The 27,975-nt window shown below is 33.4% G+C and overlaps 1 long non-coding RNA gene across 1 annotated transcript in view; it reads left to right on the top strand.

Annotated features, from left to right (window-relative positions):
• LOC141489720 (uncharacterized) overlaps positions 1–27,764 on the top strand; it is a 46,035-nt gene extending 18,271 nt beyond the window's left edge. Inside the window, exons 3-5 of the long non-coding RNA XR_012468970.1 lie at positions 20,965–21,011; positions 24,934–25,009; positions 27,597–27,764. This is a non-coding gene — a long non-coding RNA (uncharacterized LOC141489720). The remainder of the gene's footprint in view (positions 1–20,964; positions 21,012–24,933; positions 25,010–27,596) is intronic.
• Positions 27,765–27,975: the final 211 nt, after the last annotated feature.

Genomic DNA, 27,975 nt, shown 5'->3' with positions numbered 1-27,975 from the left:
AGCTCCTCATTTCTGATAACAGTAATATTTCAAAACAATCATGCTCCCATTGTTGGGCATCCTTTCAGTTTCTAGATCTTTGCCACTACCAAGAGGACTTCTATAAAGATTTAAGAACATATTGGTTCTTTTCCTTTTCCCTCAATTATCTTCAGAAATAGGACAAGTAGTGACATTGCTGGGTTACTCTTTGGACATAATTCCAGATTCCTCCCAAATGATTGGATTGACACATCCACCAACAATGAATTAGTGCTCCATCCTCTCTGCATTTTCATGACACTATTCTCTGCTGATTTGCCTTATATCTATCTGAACACTCCTCAGTCTACTTTGCTGAATCATTCTCCAAATCATACTGGGTAACTGTGGGTGGTTCCCAAGCTTCTGTTTTCTCCTCCTTTCACTCTGTTCTCTCACTTGATAATCTGTTACCTAAGCATATTTTCTCACACCATCAAACAAACAGTACAGTTACAGGATGATTATACTCCATTTATATTGAATATACATGTTGATAATATTTCTAAATAGCTTTAGCTGTTTGTCATTCATTTGTTCTACTTGAATGATCCCTTTGTAATGGAAAAAGAAGCATACAAAGCAGAGAGGAAAAAGTGTTGTGGATTACTTATACTAACCCCAAAATGCTCAAGAATTATACTGCTTATCAGAATTTAGGGAAATTCTAAAAAATGCCTATTGTCAAACCTGGACCACTGAGTTTGTTTGTTTTTTGTTTTTTTTGTTTTGTTTCTTTTGTTTTTAGATTTTGCAAGGCGGGGTTAAGTGGCTTGCCCAAGGCCACAGGGCTAGGTAATTATTAAGTGTCTGAGGTTGTATTTGAACCCAGGTACTCCTGACTCCAAGGCCTGTGCTCTATCCACTGCACCACCTAGCCACCCAGACCATTGAGTTTGAAAAAAAAAAATGACATTGGGACTTAACTTTTCCTTAAATATAATTCTTAAATTTGTTTGCAATAAGTTTTTTTTAATGACAAAAACAAGTACAAACTCAAATAAAAGTAGATCTGGGTCTGAATATTTCTTTTGAAACAACTTGACTTTTTTTTTTCTTTAGAAAGATTTTATTAATTTTGAGTTGTACAATTTTTCCCCCATTTTTGTTTCCTTTCCCCCCCACCGCACCCCCAGAAGTCATTCTGTTAGTCTTTACATTGTTTCCATGGTATACATTGATCTCAGTTGAATGTGATGATAGAGAAATCATACCCTTAAGGAAGAAAAATGAAGTACAAAAGATTGCAAAATTACATAATAAGATAATGGTTTTTATTTCTAAATTCAAGGTAAATAGTCTTTGTTCAAACTCCACAGTTCTTTCTCTGGATATAGATGGTATTCTCTGTTCAGATAGCCCAAAATTGTCCCTGATTGTTGCACTGGAAAGAATGAGCAAGTCCATTAAGGCTGATCATCACCCCCATATTGCTGTTAGGATGTACAATGTTTTTCTGGTTCTGCTCATCTCGCTCAGCATAAGTTCATGCAAATCCTCCCAGGCTTCCCTGAATTCCCATCCCTCCTGGTTTCTAATAGAACACTAGTGTTCTATGACATACATATACTACAGTTTTTTTTTAAGCCATTCCCTAGTTGAAGGACATTTACTTAATTTCCAATTCTTTACCACCACAAACAGGGCTGCTATGAATATTTTTGTACAAGTGATGAAGAACTTGACTTTTATAGAACCATTATTTCATCTCTAAGATCTGCCTAATTATCTGAAAGCCTTCCTATGATTCTCTTATAATTGGAAGAGCAACAGGTCAGCTGCAATCCACTTCTTTTTCCTAACATAGGAAAACTCAACAATATCTTTTATTAAAGTTTTATCAATAACTTATGGTTAGCTATCACAGTCATTTCTTAATATTTTTCTATCTCCCAAAAGCAGTCATACAGGCACACATTCTCTCTCTCTCTCTCTCTCTCTCTCTCCCTGATCTGCCTGGTATTCCGAATAGTAGGCTGCTGCTCCCAGGATAAGCTCAGCACTTCAAATATCATCATGTTACTAACAACCCTTTATTGGTAATACCTACCTCAGCCTCATCAACCCTCCACTAAAATTGGATGTTAGAGTACCAAACTCTTCCCAGTGCCTTCCTCTATAGGGGGAAGAACTTAAAATCTCAACTCCCTTCACTTTGGATCTTCTCTTTGGTCTGGTTTAAAGTCACAAAACAAAACTCCGCCCTGCCAGATTCCCCCTGAGGTCTCCACCTTGATGCCTCCTTTTGTATATTATCTTTCCCCATTAGATTATAAGCTCCTTTGGGGCAAAGATTACTTTGTTTATATTAATAATATTCACAGCATTAAGTAAAGTGCTTGGCAAATAATAAACCTTTAATAAAGATTCATTGGATTTATTTATGAAATTAAATTATCATAGCAAAGAAAAGCACAGAAACAAAAAATAATGGAGGCAATTATGATGCTTGACGATGTATGAACAATTTGCCCTCAATATTCCCCTTTTTTCTGGGAAGTATGAGGGATGCATCATTATTTGGTTCTCTAATATCATTACTGATTTTTTTAGTTGTTCAAGATTTGATATTTCTTTAGTGAACTTTTCCTTAATATGGTTATAGTCATTTTGTGTATTACTTTTCTTATACTTATTTTATTGATTATCAGTTTCTATAAATCTCTTCATAGTTCTATGAATTCTACCTATTTACTGTTAACCAAATCATGATAATATTAACTTTATTATTACATTTAGATTATTCAGCTATGCCTTAAATAGTAGATATTCATCTTGTTTCTAGTTCTGTGATAACCGTCAAAAAAAGTTACCGTGAATATTTTGACACAAATTAGTGTTTTCTTTCTCTTTGGCCTCCTTAGGGCACAAGATCAGTAGGAAGATGCCTGGGTGAAAGGATATAAATAGTCATTTTTCTTGTAATTCCATATTGCTTTCCAGAACAGTTGGATCACTTCATAATTCTGGCAATAGTGTGTTAGTATTTCTTTTTTTCTCATAACATATCAACCCCTGACTCTTTATAATTGTTGTTCTTTGATAATGTATACAGTATGGATAAAACTTCCAAGCTGTCTTTATTTTTTAATTTTCATGGATTTGAGTAACTAAGTTCCTGTTTATTGTTTTGTGATGTCTTGAAAACTGTTCATCTCCTTGAACACTAGGGAATAGATCTTGAACTGAATATTTCTGTCAATTCCACATGTACTTTGGACATCAGACTTTTTTAAGTAATATTTGCTGCAAATTTTTCTCATTTAGATATTTCTTTTCTTACTCTGTCTATATTGTGTTTATGCAAAAGGTTTTCTAAAAATTTCAGATAATTCAGATGATCAGTTTTGTCTTTTATGATCATCCCATCACAAGTGTTAAGAATTCTACCCTATATCTATGAAAAATATTTCTTTCCATTTTCCTCAATTTTTAATGTATCTATTGAGCTTATTGTCGTATATGGTATAGATTTCTGAGCTATACCTAATTCCTACTGAATTACTATCCAGTTTTTATAGTAGTTCTTATCAAAAGAAGAATCCTTCCCAGTTATTTAAAGAAATAAATTTATTAAACAAGATTTTACTGTACTTTGAGTGCCTCTGATTCCTGATTTCCTAGTCTTCCACAGGTCTAATTTTTTATTTTTTAAAGCAGAATTAATAATCTTTGGTGCCTATTTCATTACAATACATCTTGAGGTCTTTTTTGCTATATCATCTTCTGTATATAATTTTTCATTATTTCACTTGATATTTTAGGTCTCTTATTTCTCTCAATTAATTTTATTATTCTCTCCAGTTCTATAAAGTTTCCTTTAAGGGTTATTAATGTAAACTAAACCTGTACTTCAATTTAGATTCTATTATCATTTTTATTATACTGAAATGGATTAACCGGGAACACTAAAAAATTCTCCAGAAAATACTCATTTTCTTCTGTCTTTTTATAAAGTTAGATTTAGGTAAATCTTATAGATATCATAATAGATCAATGGTTTGTTACCTTTTACAGTTATTGAATAAAATATATCATCTTTTCCAAATTTCTGGTACTGATTAGAAATGTGCATATTTTCATAGATTTAGTTTGTGAAGCTATTTTCAATTGTTGGAGCTTTCTAAGTAAATCATTATGTTGTCTGCAGATAGGTATAATTGTCTTCTCTCTTTGCCAATGTTTTTGCCTTTAATTTCACTTTCTGAACTTATTGCTATATTTTTCTCCAAATAACAATGTCAAGAAGTAATCACTTTGCTTTATTCTCTGCAGTGGGAAAGCTTGCAAAATTTCTACTTTCCTCATTGCTAGTACTTGGTCTTAGCTGTAATATTTTTATTATAGTTAAGAAGGGCCCTTCTACATCTACATTGATATTTTTCATTGTTTTTGGTATAAATCAATGTTGTATTTCTCAAAGACTTTTAATGTATCTATTAAATAACAATGTGTTTTGTGGCTGGTTATATGAAAAAAATGTTATTTGCTATTCATTGAACTATATGTTTAGCTTTTGGTTCAATCCAAATTGACCATAATAAATTACCTTCTGGATATATGTCTAATATCTCATTTAGATTTTTTCATCAGTAATAGTGAAATAGTTCCATGGTTTTTGATATTAAAACAGATTAGTTCCATTTATAAGAATTGAAGAGTAATTGTATTATAAGGCAATGAGAAAGGAAGACTCAAGGATGAATCTGAATTTTTAAATCTTAATGACTAGAAAATTGGTCATGTCCTCAACAGAAACAAGAGTGTTTGAATGAGTTTAGCTTCAGTTTGGATATTTGAGGTTGTAATGTTCATGAGATATTCAAGAAAAGTATTCAACATGACTTTCACATAATGTGTAGGTGGAATTCAGCAAAAAAAGATTAAGCATGGGAAATAGAATTTGTTGTCATTTACATTTAGATCATGATTCAGCCCATGACAAGTGGTTCTTGCTCTTAAGTATGACTGCAGAGAGAAGAAGTAAGGATTTAGGACAGAACAATGAGAACACCCACATCAATGGGGTAAGAGATGAATGATGACAATTAGCAATCAAACAGGTAGAAATAAATTATATAGAATATAGTGTCATAGAAGACAAGAAAGAGAAAAATGTCCAGAAAGACAGAATGAGTCATTTTCAAAAAATTGAAGAAAAGTCGAGAAGGATTAGAATGGGGATGGGGGAACATCACAATTAACTAGTGGGATTATCTGCACCTTTGGAAACAATGGTTTTAATTAAATGGTGGAGTTAGAAGTTTGATTTTGAAGTTTTGAAAACAGAGTGGTGATGAAGTAGAAATAACAAACATTGAAAATTATTTTTGTGAGTTTAGAAATTAAAGGGAAGAGAGACATGAAATTATTACTTTAGAGGATGGTGAAGTCAAATGATTTGCTTTTTAAAATTGGTTTAACCTGAGGATTTTTATCAAAAAGTATCAGTCCACTGAAAATGAGGGACAGGAGTGGCTAGGTGGTGCAGTGGATAGAGCACTGGCCCTGGAGTCAGGAGTACCTGAGTTTAAATTTGACCTCAGACAATTAATAATTACCTAGCTGTGTGGCCTTGGGCAAGCCATTTAATCCCATTTGTTTTGTAAAAGCCTTAAAAAAATGAAGAATAGATTTAAGTGAGAAACAGTGGGAGAAATAAGATAAAAAACAATTATGGCCAGAGAGGAATTTAGAGCTCAAAATTGCAGAGGTGGCATGGTTATGAGTGATGATAAGATCTAAGGCATCCCTGTGAAGGACTAGAGTAGATTGAAACTGTAGGTGAAATTAGTTTAAGAGAATGATGAACTTGGAGCATATTCAAGTCCCCAAGTATGAGGAAAGGAATAAGGTTGAAAAGACATATTGTATTCCAGTTACTAAACTCCTTGGAAAAGGAGGGAAAGTGATTAGAAGAAGAATGATCCCAGCAACAAAGACCTGAATAGAATGATATCAAGTAATGCTGTGAAGCTCAAAGGACAAGATGTTAAGTGAGAGCAGTAGGAGGATCATCAAGAAGAAATGGTTATGGGGAATAAAGAGTATGCCAACTTCCTCTCCCTTACCCAGTATGCCAGGAGCCTCAGGAAAAGATCATCCAGGAGATTCTTTTGAGACATCAAATTTCAAGATTCTATTTAAAAAATGATTTCCAATGGGATGATAACTCAGTATCCATTACCTATCAAAAATAATATGAAGCATAAGAACCATAGGAGACTATGATAGCATTTTTAGAAATGGCTGCTACTTTATGCTTTGGAATATTTTAAAATTAAACTTATTCCTCTAAAACAAAACCTTTTGAGACATTGACCTTAATATTGATAGTTCCATCAAGTCCATCTTTGTTCTTTTCTCCAATTTTTTGGCATCATAATGTATTTTCTATTGATGTCAAAATCAGAGTTATTTCCTTCTGAATCTAATCCTTTTTTAAAAAAAAAATATTTTATTTGTTTTCCAATTATGTACAATAGTAGTTTCTATCATTTTTTGTAAGGCTTTGAATTTTACAATTTTTCCCCCACCCTCCCTTCTCACCCCCACCCCCACAAAAGGCAGTCTGATAATCTTTTTTTTTTAGGTTTTTGCAAGGCAAATGGGGTTAAGTGGCTTGCCCAAGGCCACACAGCTAGGTAATTATTAAGTGTTTGAGACCTTATTTGAACCCAGGTACTCCTGACTCCAAGGCCAGTGCTTTATCCACTGTGCCACCTAGCTGCCCCCAGTCTGATAATCTTTACGTTGTTTCCATGCTATACAGTGATCAAAATTGAATGTGTTAGAAGAAACAACATATCCTTGAGGAAAAAATAAAATATTAGAGATAGCAAAATTATATAATACATAAGACAACTTTTTTTAATTGAAAGTAGCAGTCTTTTGAGTTTGTTTTACGTTCACAGTTCTTTCTCTGGATACAGATGGTATTTTCTATAACAGATACCCTAAGATTGTCCCTGATTATTGCCCTGATGGAATGAGCAAGTCCATTGAGTTTGATCATTACCCCCATGTTGTTGTTAGGATGTACAATGTTCTTCTAGTTTTGCTCATCTTGAATAGTTGATACTTTAGAAAGGCCTATTTGATTGGCATTTACTGCATAGGGGCAGTTACAGTGGATAGAGTGCAGGATAGTCTCATCTTCCTGAGTTCAAATCATGTCTCAAAATCATACTAGTTGTGTGACCCTGGGCAAGTCATTTAACCCTGTTTGCTTCCATTTCCTCATCTGTAAGATGAGCTAGAGAAGGAACTGGCAAACCATTCCAGTATCTTTAACAAGGAAACCCTAAATGGAATCAGATATGAATAAAACAACTGAACAACAATAATAGCAACAGTCCGAATTAGAATGTGAGATGCTTGATATTAGGAACTATCCTACTTGTCTATTTGAATCCCAAGCAATTAGTTCAATGCTTTGCATATAGTATACATTTAATAAATGCCTTTTCCATTCATTTCAAAGAGCAAAGGAGATACTGAAATCTCAGTCCCTTGATCTCAATGAGATTCTCCATTTCACTTGGTCATATATTGCTCTGGTGATTTGCACAAGAAGCTTAATCCTTCCATTCCAGCTCTTTAAAATAGAAGAGCACACTGGGAGGAAGTACTCACCTAGAGTCTAAAGAAAATGAAGTCAATTCAGTCTTCTAAATACTAACCATGGCTGATTATAGAATCTCTCTGCTGCTAAAAGCTATCTTATTATTAATAGTAACAGCAACAGTAATAGCTAATATGAAGATAGTTCTTACCCTGTATCAGACATTATGCTAATTGATCCACACAACATCTCTGGGAGGTAGGTGCTCTTATTACCTCCTTTTTATGGATGAGGAAACCATGGCAGAACTTATGTGACTTGCCCAGGATCACATAACTAAAAAGTGTCTGAGGTTAGGTCTTCCTCATTGCTAGCCCAGCATTCAAGTTGATCAACTGTCCTATAAAGAAAGAATGGAGAAAACCTGTAGGTACATTCCAGCCAACTGACCAGGATGATCAAGATGGCGAACTGATTTCAAGAAAAATTTTGAATCACAAGACATCAAAAGAAGATCACAATTTTCCAAAGAGTAGAGTAATAAGAAGCAAATTCACCAAATGAAGACAAAATCATTGCCTCATAGAAGATTAAAAAGCAAACAAAAAACCTTGTGAATCAACGCTGAAAAAAAAGTTGAGTTACTTAGAGTTCATTGTAGTCAACACAAAAAAAAACTTATAGATTTAGGACTTAAGGTAAAGTCAATGACTTTGCCCAAACCCCTCTCAATCCCTCAAGAAGTAGTAGATATTTGTTCTTTCAAGCCAAATGAAAGAGATAAATGGGGGTACAATAATCAGTCAGGGAAAAAGACTTGTCACACAATTTGCTCAGACTCAAGAATTAGAAGGTAACAGAGCACTGGTCTTGAAAGAAAGAATACTAAAAACTCATATCATTCAATTGAAGGAAGCTGAGCTACCCAGCAGGTCAGCCATTGGCAGTCTGTGTAATAGTAGAAAGAGAAGCAAATAAAAAGTGAAGATGATTCCCAGTGGTTAATGATGCAAAATAAAAGAGAAAAACTGAAATATTAAAAGATAAAGTATGAATAAAAATCTAGCCCACAGGTTGATAAACCAACAACAAAATCATAAAAACAGAATGAAACCTTGGGAAAAAACCAACAGACACTAAAGAAATATTATCATATAAAGGAAAACAAATTCCTTTGGAAGAGAGAGAACTCTGTCATCTCTCCAGGGGTCATAGAACAACAAGAAATTACAAAATAGGTCAAAAGAGACATAAAACTCTTAAAAGTAGGAAAACTTGAATCTCTTTTTGAGAGTCTCTCAAGAAGAAACTATAAGAGAAGAGGAGAAAGAGGAAGGGGGAGATGGTAACATAAAGGCAGGCAAAGACAGACAAAGAGGGAGAGAGAGAGAGAGAGAAAAGCTCTTGAGAGGAAATAAAAGAGGAAAATGGAAATAGGAAGAGAGGGAGGGAGAGAGAGAGAGAGAGAGAGAGAGAGAGAGAGAGAGAGAGAGAGAGAGAGAGAGAGAGAAAATAGGGCCAGAGATATGAAAAGATACATTTTGAACACAAAAATAATTGTAGAGGATAATTTGGCAGAAGAAAAACAAAAATAAATAGATAGATAAATAAATTTGAATTCTAAATAAACCGAAAGAACTAAATTTAAAGACAAAATACACAGAAAAAACTTGAGGCCTCAGGAGAACATGACAAATCAGAAAGCCTGAACTTCATAATGTAAGAAATGATGAAATAAAATTATGAGAATTTCTTAATACAGATAACAAAGCATGGAATGAGAGAATTCACAGACTGCTACAAGTTGAAAAAAGTATATACCTCAATATTCAAGGAATATAATGGTTTAACTTAACATTGAGAAATTATAAATAAACATTTATAGAAAGGAGAAATGGAAAACATATCTTTTATAGATAATATGATAAAAATAATTTACAAAGGGAATACAAAGATAAAAAGAAAAAGACCTAAGTGGGGTCAATAAGGACATTCCAAATAGTGAATGAGTTTGAGAACAAATCATAGAAACTGTAATTATGAGAGAAAAGGATAATACTGACACTACATAGCCTAATTTCTATAATACAGCTAATATCCCTCAACAGAAAAATTATATCTCTTAAAATATGCTTTAACAAAAATAAAAGATAGAATTAGGAAATCTGCAAATAAACCAACAGAAAAAAGCACAAATAATAAGTATAGTAAGTTAAAAGATAAATTAATAAATTGGAAAAGATTATAAAATTGGTCAACAAAGCCCAAAGCTTATTCTTTGAAAAGAACAATGTATATCCCTTTAGCTAAACCAATTAAAAATTAGAGGAAAGAAAAGCAAACAAAAAACCCAAAAATGAACAAGGATAAAACATACAAATAAATAAACAATGTTCAGAATCAACTCTGTTTGTTTGGATGCCAGGAAAACTGAATTTAAAAGTAATGGAATATCACTGACAAAAATTATAAAATATTCTCTTTAAACAATTCATTTTTTAAATGGAACTGAACTAGGTGAAAAAGAATTAGGGGGATCAAAGTGTGAATAAAATAAATTTGAAGATAAATTCTAATATCAAATATCTGAAGAAAAATTACTATTAAAAGTAACACACTTCATAATATCAAAGAATTAGAAATAACTAGAAATCCATTAATTAGAATACAAATTAAAATAGATAACTATAACAGAACTCTATTATTTTTAAAAAGAATTCAGAGAAGCGTGGGAAAACATGAGTCGATAAAGAATAAAATAGAAAAATATACACATAAATGACATAATAGACATAATGACCCATTAAAAGCAGTTGAATGCTTTATAATTATGACCAAGTTTTTCACCAAAAAAAATAAGAAAATGCAATTTATTCCTTCTATTAGATTATCAGGAGAAGCCAAAACTACAGGTGTGGAACACTATATATATACTTTCAGACTGGATTGTAGTATTGGTTGGTTCTCCTGAACTGCTCTTTTTCTAAGTTTTTTTTTTAAATAAAAGGATGGCTTTATGAAAAAAAAATGGATCAAGGAGATTTGGGGAAATTTACTATTCATCAAACTTGGCATTCCAAACTTGACATTTCAAACCACCCTTTCACACTGTCCTGTCTCTTAAGGCTATAGCCATTACCTCTTCATGTCTCTTAGGTTCCTTGGCTTCCTTCAAGTGTCCTTTTCTATGAGCAGCCTTTATGATCCCCTCCCCTCAACTGATATTCTCTAATTCCTCTAATTTCTTCATAACATTTCATAGTATTACAAATTAGAGCTAGAAGAAGTTTATTCTAATCCCTAATTTTACAGTTTAAAAAAAAAACAGGCACAGAGTTGTTTAATGACTTGCCTAAGTTACACAGGTAAGAAAGTGCAGAACTGGAATGTGAGCCTAGATTCCTTGACTCCAAAACCATTGTTCTTTCCATTATGCCACTCATTTGCCCAATATCTAAATTCTTTGAAGACAGTTACTATCTCTCCTTTATATAACTGTCAAACCATGTTCATAGTAAGTGTTTGTTAAATCTTATGTTGTATTAGATTACAATTACAGAATCCATATAAGCAGAAATCGTATTACATTCAAGTCATGGGGTTTACTAGCATGAAACTGAGCGGTGCCTCTTCTCAACTAGTAACATGATACAGCAAGAGTAACCATCTTGGATCCCTTTAATAGTTCCTGTCACAATCAAAATTACTTGATAAAGCAGAATATAAAGTTTATTCTTGCATAATGAATACTGTTTTTCTTTGACTCCCATTACAAAATTTGCAGACATATTCCCAGTAGCTGTATTGAAAGTTTCTGATGAAGAAGGAATGATTATAGCTCTGAATCCAATGGCTTTCTGAATGCTCTAATTTCCAATACTAGTACACTGTGATTGGGTAAGGCATTTCTTCTCTTGGTTTCTACCAAATCTTGTGATCACATGACCCAACACTAATACTTCCTCTCTCCTTTTTAGCTGGCTGTTTACAATAGATTAATGAAACTGAATTGTCAATAACATACTTCATTAAACACAAGCTAACATTCAGTCTAAAAATAGTTCTATGTTAGATTTCCATGGTAGACAATTATAGGAAAAGAAGGACTTCAAGTGAATAAGAATAAGTAAATTGAAAAGGTCATTGAGAGGATGTTGACTTTCTAAGGAAGGCCAGAGTTTTTATTAGGAGAAATCAAGAAAATTAGAAGAAATATAATCTGTGGGTGGAGATTCTTCTCCTAATTTCAATGGAAGAGGGTTGTGGAAGAAATAGAAGGAGCAAAGAGAAGAACTTGAGTTGCATAAGAAGGGAAAGGAAAGTATCAGCTATTTGAGGACTATGAAGTTACTTGTGAAGAAGGGTTGAGGCTGAATTTAGAGAGGAATAATTTGAAGACATTTAGAAGAAGTAAAGACAGTTTTACAGGACATAATAAGGACTGAAAGACAAAGAATATTCAAAAGTAGAAAATGATTGAAGAAAAGATACTGGAAGGACAAGGAGGGAAGCTCAAAAAGAAAGAAAATTCAGTAGCAAGATAAGGGAAGCAAAACAAATTATAAGGAGAGGTAAGAATTTAGTGAAAGGGGGGAAAAAGTTGAGTGTGGCTGCCAAGTTGTTAAAAGTAAATAGGAAAAAATATAACATCATGAAATAGCAAAGAGACCAATAGTTCTAATTAATGGGGTCACATCCTATCACCATGCCAGCTACCTGTATGGTGTTGCTAAAACACTTGACCATACTGGAATTCATTTTACTTTTCTGTTAAATGAGATAGTTGGACTTTGTTTTCTAAAAACCCTTCTAGCTATGGTTCTCTGAAAGATAGTAAGAGAGAGTAAGCCTATAAGAAAGTAAAATACTATAGACTCTAAAGGAATAAAATTGTAAAAGGAATAATACAAGGTAGTAAAGATATACATAGGTGATGAGATTATAGTCATAATCTCCAATCTGTAAAATGAGGGTATCAACCTTCTGTAGCCTCTTCTGTCTATGAAGCTTTTAATCATAAGAGAAACTACAGAAATTAGTAACATAGTCATGAGAATTCTTGAATTTAATGAGGATTACATCTAAGATTCCATATAAGAGAAGACCAATTTGAAAATAATTTATGTGTCCTGTCTTCCAAATCTCCCATTCCACACCTACCAAATAATTTCCCTCAGAAGCCCTTTCTCCATAATCAATCAATAAGCACTTATTGTTCTATTATTATATGTGAGGTACTATAGATGCAATTGCAAAGAATTAAATAATTCCTACTCTCCAGAAATTTACATTCTAATAAGATAAACAAAATATACATACCTATCAACAAAATCAATAACAACAAAGGAAGTATATTATAAAATCAATATCAATACAAAATAGTTAAATACAATGAATTCTGGGGAAAAAAGATATTGAGAAAGAAGAAAAAGTTCATCCTAATTCATAATAAATTTGTATTTTGAATGAAAAGAAAGATTCTATGAAGAAAATAGGAGTAGGTAATGGAAGATAATCTCAAAATGAAGGCATTTAGCAGTGGAGGGAAATCAAAATAGACCAGAAATGACCTGCTCCAGAAGGTGGACTTGAATTAAATCTAGAAGAAAAGAAGGGATGCTAAAAGTAAAGGTGAGGAAAGCATTCCTATCAGGGGATATAGCCAGGGCCAAGGCTCAGAGATGCGTGTGAAGAACAGGGAGAAATCAGCCCTTGAGGAGAATCATGCCCAATGAGATTGGAAAGATAAGCTGGGGCTCAGGTTCTTAAGAGTTAGTCATAAATGCATTCTTTGTAATATAACCTTTAATCTATTTCCTGGAACTAAAAAAAATGGCATCTTTTCCAATGATGTCTCAATTTTTGAATATATGATATTAAACAAAAGAATATAATAGTGTTTTCCAGCCCAGCACAATGTATCACACACACACACACACACACACACACACACACACACACACAGCACTTTAAAAAAAATGTTTGTTGTGGGGTGGCTAGGTGGCGTAGTGGATAAAGCACCGGCCTTGGAGTCAGGAGTACCTGGGTTCAAATCTGGTCTCAGACACCTAATCATTACCTAGCTGTGTGGCCTTGGGCAAGCCACTTAACCCCATTTGCCTTGCAAAAACCTAAAAAAAAAGTTTGTTGAATTTAATTTAATAGAATTCCAGCCCTATAAAAATTTCTTATGTCTAGTAAAATTATTGTAAGTCAGAGCATGGCAAGCAACCTGGCCCTCTTTAGCCTAGAAATATTAATTATATATTTTATGACCCAATGGAAATAAACTTGAGACTAAGAAAATCAAGTGAAAGGAGGAGAGGGGGAAATGTTGAGAAAATTTAAAACCACATATCCCAGAGTTTATTCATTCCTTTGAGTTAATTTTACTTATCTTTCCATTAGCTTTATTGTTACTAAAACTTTGCCTAAAATTTTTTCATAGTTTTTGTTGAGGAAAGAATTTTGTTGGCCAATAAATTTTTTTCCCACCTGGGCTTCTATTATAACATATAGCATACTGTGCTCTTGAAAAAAATGAAACATGGCAGTCTAAAGAAGAAAATTATGACAATATAGGAGAAAAATAATCTAACAGTTGAAAAAGGTTTATTAATAAAATTTCAATTCTCCTTTCATCTCATTGTTTTCCATGTCACTTAACCAAGAACTTCATGATAGAATTATTAATATTCAGACTCATAAATCTAATTTAAAAATCCTGGTTTTGTTTCATTTTTCAGTTTTCTTGTTATTGCATCCCTCCCATTCAAGACCCCCCCCCCCGTCAGTTAGATATATTTTTCCTTCTTTTTCCTTAAACATAGCTTTTTTGCTTCACTGAAAATTCGTTTGCCCTGGATATTAACAGTCACACAAAATCAATGACTGTCTCTTTCTCTCCTTTTCTCTCACTGTATATCATTTTCTCAATTCACACTGAGACATAAACCAGGTTACAGACTCTTCTTCCCCAGGAGACTTAGCTTATATTCATCCTGAATTTCTAACTGTGCTCTAGCTGTTTGAAAATATGCTTTTCTTACCCCATCAAGTTGTTTGGGACTGCAGATCTTTTGCATTATTACAGAAATAAGAAAGCTAGAATAGGAAATAGGCAAAGTATGCTTGACACTGACATCTCTTGGTGTGAGAGCTCAGTTCCACCCCATGCAACCTGAATTTCAGAATTCTCTGATTCAAAATGTTTGCAAACAGGGCAAATTGATGGATGCAGAAATCATTTTTACAAAAGGCTGTTTAAAGGGACTCTACTATTCAAATTCAGTGACTTGAAATAATCTTAGTGTAGTTAAAAAAAGAAATGTAAAATACTCCTAGGCCACTTGGGGTATGAAATAAGCCATCAGAGAACTGTGGGAGAGTATGACAGGCATTCCACCAGAAGTATATTGGGCTGTACATTAAAAAGAAGATAGTTGGGTACTGCCTGCTGAGGGTTGAAGAAAAATACCAGCTGGAAGAAACAACACTGTTAAAAAGAAACACAATAACTTCAAAAGAAGATGTGTGCTATATATGGAATCCCCTTCCATTATATTCTATGACTGCTTAAGTTTATATAGCATTGGAAAAAGGAATTCCTAGTAGTTGGTACAGTTACTTCCTTTGAGCTCACTCACAAGGTTATTTGCTTTCCCCTTCTTGTAATAAACTTGCTTATTCTTTTAATGCTATTGAATCCAGTTCATTAAGCACCTGTTCTGTACCAATCTTTAGGGACATAATGATAGTACAAAATGGTACCTTCCCCAATTGATTATACATATTACTAGAAGAAAACAACAAATACCCAGAGAAACATACAAAAATAATAATACTAGGCAATTTGAGAGTCAAACATTTGTTATGGTTATTGTTCAATTGATTTCATTTGTGTCCAATTCTTTGTGACCCCATTTGGGGTTATCTTGGCAAAGATACTAGAGTGGTTTGCCATTTCCTTCTCCAGCTCATTTTCCAGATGAAAAAACCAGGATTAAGCAACTTGCCCAATTATACAGCTTGTATTCTTTCTGACCACAGGCATGGCACTCTATCCACTGTGCCACCTAGGTACCTTGATTCAAACATTAACAACTGGTAAAATCAGAAAAGACCTCTTATAGGAGATGACAGGTAAGTCAGCTTCAACAGAGCCAGAGCTGAATAGGAAATTCAGTCCAAGCATCAGACACAGCTATGCAAAGACAAAGAGAAGATTAAAAAGTTGGGTATGGTAGACATCAGTTATGCTAATTGGACTAGAATATAGAGTACATGAGGAGAATTCTATGAAATAAATTCAGAAATATAATATAAGTTAGAGATAAACTGTAAAAAGCATTAAATGTCAGAGCTATTTTTATATTTATCTGAAAAGCAATAGAGAGCCACTGAAGCTTCATGAGCAGGTGGATGAAGTCAAAGGCATGTACTTCAAGAATAACACTTTTAGCTTCTGTGTAGAATGAATTAGAGAAGGGAGAGGGAAAGAATCAAACTAGGAGTCTACTACAATTGTCCTAGTCAGAGGTGCTGAGGGCAGGACCCAAGATAGTGTTCATGCAAACAGAGAAAAGGAGAAAAATGTGAGATACAATTTATTGAATGTGAAAGGTAAGAAAGATGAAGAATCAAAAATGATTTCAAGGTTTCAGACTTGGGTGTCTTGAAAGATGGTGATTCTCTCAATAGAAATAAAGAAATTAAGAAAAGGATTTGATGTAGATAGGAAAATGACATTTCAGACAAGTCAAATTTAAGATGCCTATGGGAAATAAAGATTGAGATGTCCAGTAGGCAATTAGTGAAATTGGAAGAAAGTACATGAGAAATATGAGATCTGGATAGGGACATTTAAGAATCATCTGCTTAGAGATAATAATTAAACCCATAGAAACCTATGAGATATCAAGGATGAACATAAATAGAAAAAACCCTTCAAGATATACTCATACCTAATAGGTAGAAATTAATAATAATCCTATGAAAGACACTGAGGAGTGATCAGACAGGTAGGAAGAAAACTAAAGGAGACCACTAACACCAAAACCCAGAGCTCAAGAAGAATAAGCACTAAGAAAATATAATTTGATTTACTGTTTTTTTAAAAAGCGCTATGAATATTTTAGATTCTAGTTCCCTCTGAAAAATTATGGGATTAAAAAAGATAACATTCAGCCTATTCAATGGGGCAGCTAGATGGCATAACAGATAGAATGCAAGGCTTGAAGTCCAGAAGATTCATCTTCCTGCATTCAAACTTGTTTTTAGATATTTATTGTATAATCCTAGACAAATCTCTTAACCCAGTTTGCCTCAGTTGCTCATTGTGGAATGAACTGTAAATGGAAATGGCATATCACTCCAATATCTTTACCAAGAAATACCCAAATAGGATCGCAGAGATTTGGATGCAGATGAACAACAATAATTTACCTAATCTAACACTGGAAGCTCCCTACACCAGGGAAATCTCAGATTCAGTCTGAAAAAAAGTGCTCGGTGGAACTGTGCTTTCATAGAATTGATATCCTTTCCTATTATGTAGATTGAAACCTACCTGTGCTTGCTTTTCCTGTCCATCTCTTCTTATCATTAAGGAGTATACACAATGTTCTGAAGATCTCCATTAAGCTCTCTGGAAGTCAAAAATATACCATTGTCCACCTATCAGCTCTCACATTTGCCATCTAAACAACCTATTTTCCTACCATATATTTCCTAGATAATAATATTTTGTTTCTCTTCTTCTATATTCCTCTCTGGTTACATGCAATATTTTGTCCACATTTGCATTGACATCTGTGTAAAATTATTTTTCTACCAATGTATTATAGTAGCAATAATAACGATGAAAACAATAATAACAACCCTTCTCAAAAACCCAACCCATTCTCCATATCCATAGATTGGGAATGATAGTCTGCTTAATATCCTGTAGGGACTTTCTATCTGCTAAGATCATTATAGTATCTAGGTAAATCTGGCAGCAGTGCTTAAATGTTGCCAAATTTGGTTCTAGAGATATCCTAAATTTGATTATGAGCACTGATGGTATGATATAACTACTCCTAAGAATCAAAGAAAGAGATAGAACAAAATAGGACTATAGTATGCCCTACCATTATAGTGATATTTAACATGGGAGCCAATGGAGTGAGTGTTTCCCCTTCATGCTCTGGAATTAAAGGAAAGCAAGATAAAATGGAATAAAACAGAAATTAAAATGCTTCACCTGTAAAAAAATGCTCTTGTGCAAATTGTACTTAGTTCAAGTTGTAGGAAAGTCAGGAATACTCATGAAATGGACTGAACATGAGAAGGCTTTTAAAGTGAGTCAGGGGGCAGCTAGGTGGCATAGTGGATAAAGCACCAGTCCTGGAGTCAGGAGTACCTGGGTTCAAATCCAGCCTCAGACACTTAATAATTACCTAGCTGTGTGGCCTTGGGCAAGCCACTTAACCCCATTTGCCTTGCAAAAACCTAAAAAAAAAAAAATTAAAGTGAGTCAGTTCTAAATCCTAAGTTTGGAAACAGATTTTACTAGTTAAAAGCAAGAGTTTCATCTGATTTTTGTCAACAATGCCCTCAGATTCAAATTATATATTAACATTATTTAAATGAAGAAAAAATAGTTATGGATTTCATCAATAAGCCCAGATGAGATAAAAATAAGAGTATTGAGATATTATTTAAATCTGAAGAAGCAAATGATAAAAAATAAAACCGAAGTCATTGAAAATCTTCCCTTAAACATGAAATTCAGAAGTTGTACCAAATAATAAAAATAATATTTATGTCTCTTAAGATTTTTTGAGGAAGAGTTGTGGATTCCCAGATTTTTGAAAAGCCTTTTTTGGCATTTGATGGCATAAACCTAATCATTCCAAGCACAATGACTTTTTGAAAAGATAGAATTTGTTGTGAACTTCAAAAATGAATTCATTCTTCCACAAATTTTAAAAACATTTGTAAACACATTTCAGCTATAACTATAGATATAATGATTGCTATATTAAAGGTAACAGGGAAAAAATGGGGGCGGCTAGGTGGTGAAGTAGATAGAGCACCTGGAGTCAGGGAGACCTGAGTTCAAATTCAGCCTCAGACAATAATTACCTAACTGTCTGGCCTTGGATAAGCCACTTAACCCCATTTGCCTTGCAAAAAAAAAAAAAAAAAAAAACCTAGAAAAAATGTAGAGCTGCCAAGGAATACTACTAAGGAAAAGCTTTAAAGTCAACATAGCATAAGAGACATAAGGAAGCTACCACTCACATGCAGGAAGGGAAGAGGAGAAGAGGGGAGGGGAAGGGAGGGAGGGAAAAAGATGGGAGGGGGAGGAAGGAAGGGAGGGAGGGTGGGGAGGGGAAGGCAATAGCATTCCTCCATCTACATTCAAACCACATCAGTTCTTTCCATGGAGGCAGATAACTTGCCACATCATGAGTCTTTTGGAATTTCTTGAATTGCTGAGCATAATGGAGCCTATGAAGTAGCCAAAATAAAGAATAGAATGAAAAAGCCTCCACATGCAACATCCATATGGATTTAACCAACAAATGTCAACAAGGAAACATAAAGTCTACAAATTTAATCAGAGGGATTTGTGATGGCAATTTAGGACTGGGGAATCAATAATAGAAGTTGCAGTTGATTCAGTCTTCAGTTGTTGATTAGTATATTAATCAAAGCAAATTTTTCAAGGAAATAGAACTTGTGCAACAAGTCAATGTAGGTGGCAAAAATTTAGCACCAAAAAATATCTATAACCTAGGGACTAGACTTCTATATCAGAAGCTTGCTGTCATTCATAAAATAACAGGTGACAAATCTCTGTATTATTCTTTATATTCTTTATAATTTAAGAATTAAATTATAGTCTTTATATATCTTCTTTATAATTTAAGAAATAAACTACATTGGAACTTAGAATGAATCATAAAATTTTGAATTTTTTTCTGTTATCTTGCCAAATATCCATAATCAATATATAAAGACAAAAGAAAAATCAAAATTATGTGGAAATAGTTTGAGTAACATATTATTTTAGTCAATTACTGAAGCTGTTCTTAAAATCATTCCAAAGTGGGACAGATAGGTGTATCAGAGGATAGAGAGCACTAGTCCTAAAGTTAGAAGGACCTCGGTTTGAATTCAGATTCAATTAGTAGATGTCATTTAGCAGCAAATCACTTAACCCAAATTAGCTCCCCTCCAAAAGAAACAATGAAAAAGTATATAATTATTCTTATTTTAATGATGAAAATGAGGCTCAAAAAGCTATAAAATGATTTGACCAAAGTCACAGAGGAAGTAAGTGGTAGTTAGAATTTGAATCTCATTCAGTATGTGAAGGTTTATTGAAATACAGACCCTGAATTTCAAATCCAGAATAATTTTTTTTGTTTTACCACAGCAACTATTTTTCTGGAAAACTCTCTTAATATAGTTAATCCAATCTTAGAAAACCAACCCCTTCCTCCCACACCTCAGTGTTTTTTTTCCCTTTCCTATCTAAAATGCTTAAGGTGATCAAATGTAGCCATATAATAGAAAAGAAGTTAATTCCACATCCTGTCATGACTGTTAAAAGGAAGAGACAAGAGGCAAATTCATCTACAATGTGAGGTTCAATTATTTCAATTACCACCTCTTTTCCAAATGAAGTTTCTTTTCCACTAAAGACATGTGCAATTTAGCTTTCATTTGCTCTCAAAATAGCATTGATTATAACACTTTAACTGAAAATGATAAAAATAATGCAAGTACAAATTATTTGACTATATTCATACATATAAAAGTTATTTTCATATTTAATTTGTAAAGTGGCTACCTGCAATGATTAAACCTATGATTTTCAGGACAAATCTACATAAATGTATAACTTGTTTTAAGACTAGACATCTATTTATATAGATTACTTGAAACCTCCCAATACTAGAAATATTCAGGAAAACAGGGTAAACATTTCAGTAAGATTTTAAGATTTGGGGCAAAGGATATAGAGTACCAGCAGTGGATAGAGCACCAGCCCTGGAGTCAGAAGGACCTGAGTTCAAATTTGACCTCAGGCACTTAATAATTACCTAGCTATGTGAACTTGGGCAAGTCAATTATCCTCATTGCCTTGCAAAAACCAAAAAAATAATAATAATAAAAGATTCTTAAGACTTAAATTTTTGGAGTATCTGGGCTTAAGAAAATCTCAAAACAATAATAACTTATCCTTCTGAGTTTCTAACCTATATTCCTTAGGTCCTTGCAGGTACTATCTAATCAAAGATTCAAATAAGAAAAATGTCAGCTCTTTAATACATGTATACATGATAATTTCTCTCTCTGAAAGTATTTTTAATTCCCAAATCTAGATGCCATGACAGTCTTCAGAGGCCAAAGAAGATCAATGTGACTTGAAGTAAGTCTCCCTTTCCTGTTTTTTCTTCCTATTCTTTATTTTCTTTCTCACACATTTAAATTCCTATCATGCTCACCAACATTGGGATTACTTCTTCATTCTAAATCTGTGGAATTCGTGGGCAAAGGGGATTGGGGTAGGGTTGCAGCACAACCTGGCCAAAGCCCATTTCAAAAAGACATCAAGAAAATAGAGATTGACTAGTAGAGAAGACCCTTGAATTCTTACCATTTGAACATTGGTTGAAGAAATATGAAATGCTTCACCTGGCAAGGAGAAAACTTAAGGAGATCATAATAGCACTGTTGATGACTGACTTATAAGTCAATACAGAATTGATTTGATGATCAGTTTCTGGCTGAGCAAGCAATGTCAACAAAAACAAAGTGTTTATGAAGACTCACTCTTATACTATCTTTGTAGGGGTTTAAGGGACACTCATTTTCTAATATTTTCTTGACCACTGCATTGCTTACCCCAATCCCTAAATTATTTTTTCAAATGCACCAAAGCTTCAGATTCCTGATATTAATACTAATTGAAGAGAGAGAGCATGGCTTAGTTGACAGAGAGCTGGTTTTGGAGTCTGAAAGACCAGAATTCAAGTCACACATAACTCTAACACTTAGATCTTTGTAACACTAAGAAGTCACTTGATCTCTTGCTGACCTTAGGCTACTCCTTAATTCTTGAAGATCAAGTTGCAGAATAAACAGTGATCTGTATTCATTGAAAGAGTTTACTCATTTAGAAGTTTCTTGAACCTATACAAACTCCCCCTCCAAAAAAAAGTATTTCTACTATATTCATGTGAATAATTAATTTATAGAACTCTGCCTTACTCCTCAGATTTGTATTCAATCCATAAATATTCAGTGGTATATCTAACATATTTAATGTTTAAAAAGGAATAGAACTTTTTTAATATCCCTCTCTTCTAAAAGAAAAACTTATTTTCAGTAATAATAAGAAAATGAAACAAATAGTGACTGACAAATACAGACATTTAAAAAAATTAGAGTACTTCAAATATAAAATCATACCCATTAAAAATAAATTTCTTTCTGTCCAACTCTTTGTAACACCATTTGAGGTTTTCTTGTCAAAGATACTGGAGTGCTTTACCATTTCCTTCTCCAGCTCATTTTATAGATGAGGGAACTGAGGCAACCAGGGTTATGTGGCTTGCTCAGGGTCACACAGCTAGTTAAGTGTAGATTTGAACTCAAGATGAGTGTTTCTAACATTCATTCTCTCCACTGCACCACCTAGCTAGCTGCCCTTAAAAAATAAATATTACATTACAGAGAAAGAGAAGAGAGAAAGGTAATGTACTTTTTAATTAAAAGAGGTGTTTCCTCCAACAAAGAAATTTCTCTTCAGCCGAAGGGAGTTGCCTATTATCAGGTCCCACAAATTCATGCAGTAGAATCTTGGGATCCAGCCCTACTCCTGAACAGAACAGCTTGAATTCTTTTTCTTTACCCTAATCTGGGAAACTCATTCCTGTTGCTGACCCTTTGATTCACTTTCCTCAATTAATCAATCAATAAACATTTATTAAGTGCCTATGTAACAGATACTCTGCTTAATTTCTGTGTATATAAAGGAGGCCAAAGAAAGCTCTTATTCTGAAGAAGCTCAGAATATAATGGGATACTCTCCCCAATATACTCTTTCATTGCCCATTCTTTGGATGGGCCACCTCAACTGCCACACCCTTGGTATACTATTGAAAACAGCTAAACCCCAACTTTCTTGAAGGTTTCTATATCCAAATTTCATAGTGTCTTGTTTATAATATGACATAAAATCTGGGTTTCCAAACCATACCTTTTATTTTACTTCCATCCTTATTGTACATGACAAGGAAAGGACACAGCTAAAATGAAAGACACTTTCAGGAAATGATTCCTAGATATTTCAGGAGAATCACCATCATTGCCATTGACAGGGAAATACAGTTTACTTTCTGAAACTGGCTTTAGTTTGATCGTGTCTGGTTTGTTGAGCCATGTCTTGTAAAGGTTAGTGGAACTTGAACCCAGGGGAGATGCTGAAAATACAACCTCCTCTAATAATCATACTCTGGAAAGAGATGGGTCCTTAGAGGCTCTGGAGGACTGGGTACAAATGAGAGATTTAAAGACCTAGTTGAACATATTGTTGAAATTTTGAACACTTATTGTTTCACTTGAATTCTATGATTTCTTGAAATTAAAGCTCTAATATTTTAAATTATTTCCTAAAAGAGAATAATGTAGGATATATTAAAAGAAAATGATAAGGAATTTTGAAGGGTGCTTTTCTGATTTCTTACTTTTTTTTGCCATTCTTAATTTAACCTTCAACAAAAACAGAAACAGAATTTAACATCTCAAGTGTCACTATGAAATAATTACTTTTCTCAGATACACATAGAAGCCTATATTAAAAACTCAATTACCTTGCTCATTTGAAATGATCTCCCTTGGTACAACAATGCATTAGCAAAAGTGCAAAAAAATTTCTATTTCAATCAAAAATCTTTGAAATGCTATTTTAGAAAATATTTTTATTTCATTAACAAGGAAAAGAATCTGAGCATTCAAGATGTCCACTCAGATCTGTTCTTAATTTTTCTGGTAACAGCTTATGGTTCTAATGTTGTATGATATCTCTCAAATATTAAAACAGGTGTGAAGTAGCTAAGGAATCATTCTGCTTCTTGTATTGAGATTTGTACTGTTTAACAATATATATTGCAGGGGGTGGCTAGGTGGTGCAGTGGATAGAGCATCGGCCATGGAGTCAGGAGTACCTGAGATCAAGTCTGGCCTCAGGCACTTAATAATTGACTAGTTGTGTGGCCTTGAGCAAGCCACTTAACCCCATTGCCTTGCAAAAACCTAAGAATATATATTGCCACATTTATGCTGCCTTATTGAATAAAAGAGAGAGTATAGTATAGAGGATAGATTGCCAGACTTGAAGTCAAGATCTGGGTTCAAGCTCTATCTCTGATGTACTAGATGTGTATTCATGCATGATGTTGTTGTCATGTCTGACTTTTCAAATCCCCATTTGGAGTTTTTTCTCAAAGATACTGGAGTTGTTTGATATTTCATTCTCCAGCTCACTTTTCAAATGAAGAAACTGAGGTAAATGGGGTTGAGTAAATTGCCCAAGGTGATGCAGCTAGTAAGTGTCTGAGGCCAGATTTTAACTCAGGAAATTAAAACTTCTTGACTCCAGACCCATCACTCTATCCTTTGCAAACACGGAGGCACAATATAAATTCTAAGGCATTGTTATCATTTATAGTCAATCAAAGATATGATACAGTCTACATTAGTGCAAGAAACTTTCTCTGACAAAATCCCAAATCTTTCCCTTAGCCCATAGTAAACACAAATAACAGTATTATTATTTTTTTAGGTTTTTGCAAGGCAAATGGGGTTAAGTGGCTTGCCCAAGGCCACACAGCTAGGTAATTATAAAGTGTCTGAAGCTGGATTTAAACCGAGGTACTCCTGACTCCTTGGCCAGTGCTCTATCCACTGCACCACCTAGCCACCCCAAAACAGTATTATTTAAAAAAAAAAAGAAAAAAGGAAAGAATACTAGGAACAAACTCAGAAGTTATGATTCTGGTCCCAACTTTGCTTTTTAATTTCAAGACTATCTATCATTTCACTAATCTGAATACCTCATCTATAAGATGGAGATAATAGAATCAAAAAACCTATATCATCTAATCCAATGATTTTCCAAGTGTGACTAGTGACGACACAAGGTGCAGTGGGTGACCTTAACCTTTCTAAATTAAGATCTTTTCCAGGTCTGTTTGTCTGAAACAATGTACATTTAAAGACTAAAAGCTAGCTTAAAATTGAGATGAAAGATAGTCTAATTTACCATCACAAAAATTTCAATCTTAGAGGGGAAACCTTCAAAATTTTTGGCCAGAACAGAAAACGATTGCTATTTACATTCATCTTAAGCCATCAAAATTTAAGGTAATTGTTTTTGGAAATCATGAAAAGTAAGAAGGGCAGAGTAAAAAGGGAAAGCTTACTATAAGGGTAGTCATTGCAAAGGTATTCAGATATGAGAAGTGACATGTGCAAGGAAGAACAAGTAGGCCAATGGAACCAGATAATTGAATGCATAGAGGAGAATAATATGCAAGACACCTTGAAAGGTAGGAATGGACTAAAAGTTTTAAATGCCATATTTAATTCTAGAGGTAATAGAGAGTCCCTGAAATCTAATGGAGTAGGAAAGATAGCATGATCAGTCTTGTTCTTTAGGGAAAAATCACTTGGGTAGTTGAGGGGAAGGTGGATTGGGGTGAGGGAAGATTTGAGGCAAGGATATAAATTAGCAGGACATTGTAATAGTCCAAGTGAGAAGCTATGAAGAATGGAACTAGGGTGGTGGCTTTGTGAGTGTAATGAAGAAGATATATACATGTAAGTAGATCTGATATCAATGTTTTGGATATGTGGAGTGAGTACAAATGGGGAGCCAAGGATGATACTAAAGTCACAAGTCTAGGTACCTGGAGAGATAGTTGATAGATAGTTCTCAGTATTTATAGGAATTTTAAGAAGATGGGGAGGATTTGATGGAAAAGATCATAAATTCTGTCTTGGAGATTTTGAGTTTGAAATGCCGCTGGAATACCTAATTCAATCCAAGAAGCAGTTGATGATACAAAGGTAGAGGTTGGGAGAAAGGTTGGAGTTGAACATACTGATCTGAGAATCATCTATAGATAATTATTGTACCTGTGAGAACTAATGAGATCACTAAGAGAGAGAATATAGAGGGAAGTGAGAAGACAGCCCAGGTCAAAGACTTGGAGAACATTCATGCTTAGTTTGCATGACTAGAAACAGGATACAACAAAAGAGAATGAAAAGGAACTATCAGACATGGAAAAGGACAACCAGAAAACAATGATGCAATGAAAACCTAGAGAAGAGAGAGCATTCAGGAGATTAACAAAGTCAAATTCAGCAAAGTTGAGTGTCTTGCCCAAACTGGGTCACATAGATATGTTTCCAAAAGAGAATATGAACACAGGTCTTCCTGACTCTGAAGCAACCTCTCTCTACTTGAAATGATACACTGTCTCTTTAAATCAAACTTAGAAAGCAATGGAATTTGTAAGTTCAACCAATATTAGATAGTATTAGGGAAAATAAAGGAAACTATATATGGGTTATATGATTGGAAAGTTTGTCTAGTTTTGACAGCATAAAAATGATTGTATATATGTATTATATATATATTACATTGATCAATTGATAGATAGATACAATTCCATAGAAAGATATGATTCTATATACAAGTATACATATATGATACAAAAAAAAAACAGAGCTAGCATTCCTTTATTGTGAATAACAAGAAAATTAGTACTTGACCCGTTCTTATCTTTTTTTCACCATTCATTTAAATATAAAACATAAATTGAGCCATAGTATGTTGTGTCTACTAAGCACAGGCGATCAAAAATGTCTTATGTTCAATGATAAATTAATTAGAAATTTGCCATTTACTGCCATCAACTAATCATTTTGTAAAAACCTGACTTAGCAATCAGAACATTTTTCTTGGATTACTTTTTTTCCTTCTGCCTCTGGCTTTAAGAATTATACCTTAAAATCTCAAGTTTAGGGTGAATAGTACAGTTCCATGAAATATTTAAATATATAAAGCTGTTTACAATTAAATGTTAAGATAAATGCTACATTCAATAAGTTGGGCCAGTGGTTCAGAAAAGGGAAAGATTACTGTAGGCTGAATAGTCAAATAATAAATCATGTTAAAAGTAGAATGTAAATTAAAATATGATGGAGACACCCTTTGGGGTGGTAGGGGAAAAAAAGAGAGCATGCTAGGAAGAGAGAGGACTGCAAGCAAAACTGAAGTAGAATAAATGCTGTGTTTGACAGATACAGAGTGTTTTGATTAAAGTGGTAAAATAAGGCTGAGCATAATTAAAGTAAATATTGGAAAGGTAAGTCAGACTCCAATCACTGATGTTGATATTTTAGTCAAAAAATTGGGAACCTTAATCTAAAAAAGGATTTTTGACTTACTACATTTATATGAAAGTCATTTAATTATTGCAAATTAAATCATAATTATTCATTTGTCAAGTAGTTTTTATTAACAGGAATAACATTATAAGAAAAATACTAAGTTCCTAAATATAGATTTCAATTATATAATATCTATGTTTTTATTTTTATTCTTTATATTTGAAGTTAATATCATGTGTGTGAAAAAAACTCAGCTTGCATAGGAATTACTTTTGAAAAACATTTTTCACACCTCTCAACAAGCATCTGAATATTTAATTTAGTTTACAGAGACTATTCAGTTTTAGTGTTCATCAATGTTTTTTTCCAATTCTCCTAGTTATTCTTCAGTAAAAATTACCTTTCAATTGAACCATTTAGACTGAGCAATGAAAGGAAAAATGCTTACATTTACTTCTCTTTAGAATACTAATGATATACAAATGAAAATTATTAAACATATCCAACTATCTCTAACAGTAAAATATTTTTTTCTTTTCTCATTGACTAGGACGTTCTGATTAATATACTCTTTATGGGAGAAAAAAAACCTTTTGCACCAGCAAAATCAATGCAACCAGAATATTAAGGGAAAGAATTGAATGGGTAAAAGAAGATATCAAATATATCTAAAAAAGGTCTTATCTTTAAGATATAAAGGAAATTAATACAAGTTTATGAGATCAAGAATCATTTATAAATAAATGACATAAAACAGTTTTCATGAGAACTGAAAATTATTAATGGCCATACGAAAGAATGCTACAAACCACTGATAAGTCAAAGTAGTTCTGAGTTTTCATCTTACAAACCCCAAATTGGAAATGATGGAATTAGTATAAGAGAACCTGCAGAAAGATAAGAACAGTAATAAACTGTTAGTGGAGCTA

Source organism: Macrotis lagotis, chromosome 5, assembly GCF_037893015.1.
Source record: "Macrotis lagotis isolate mMagLag1 chromosome 5, bilby.v1.9.chrom.fasta, whole genome shotgun sequence".
NCBI classification, from domain to species: Eukaryota; Metazoa; Chordata; class Mammalia; order Peramelemorphia; family Peramelidae; genus Macrotis; species Macrotis lagotis.
This window is presented reverse-complemented; position numbering and strand designations above follow the sequence as displayed.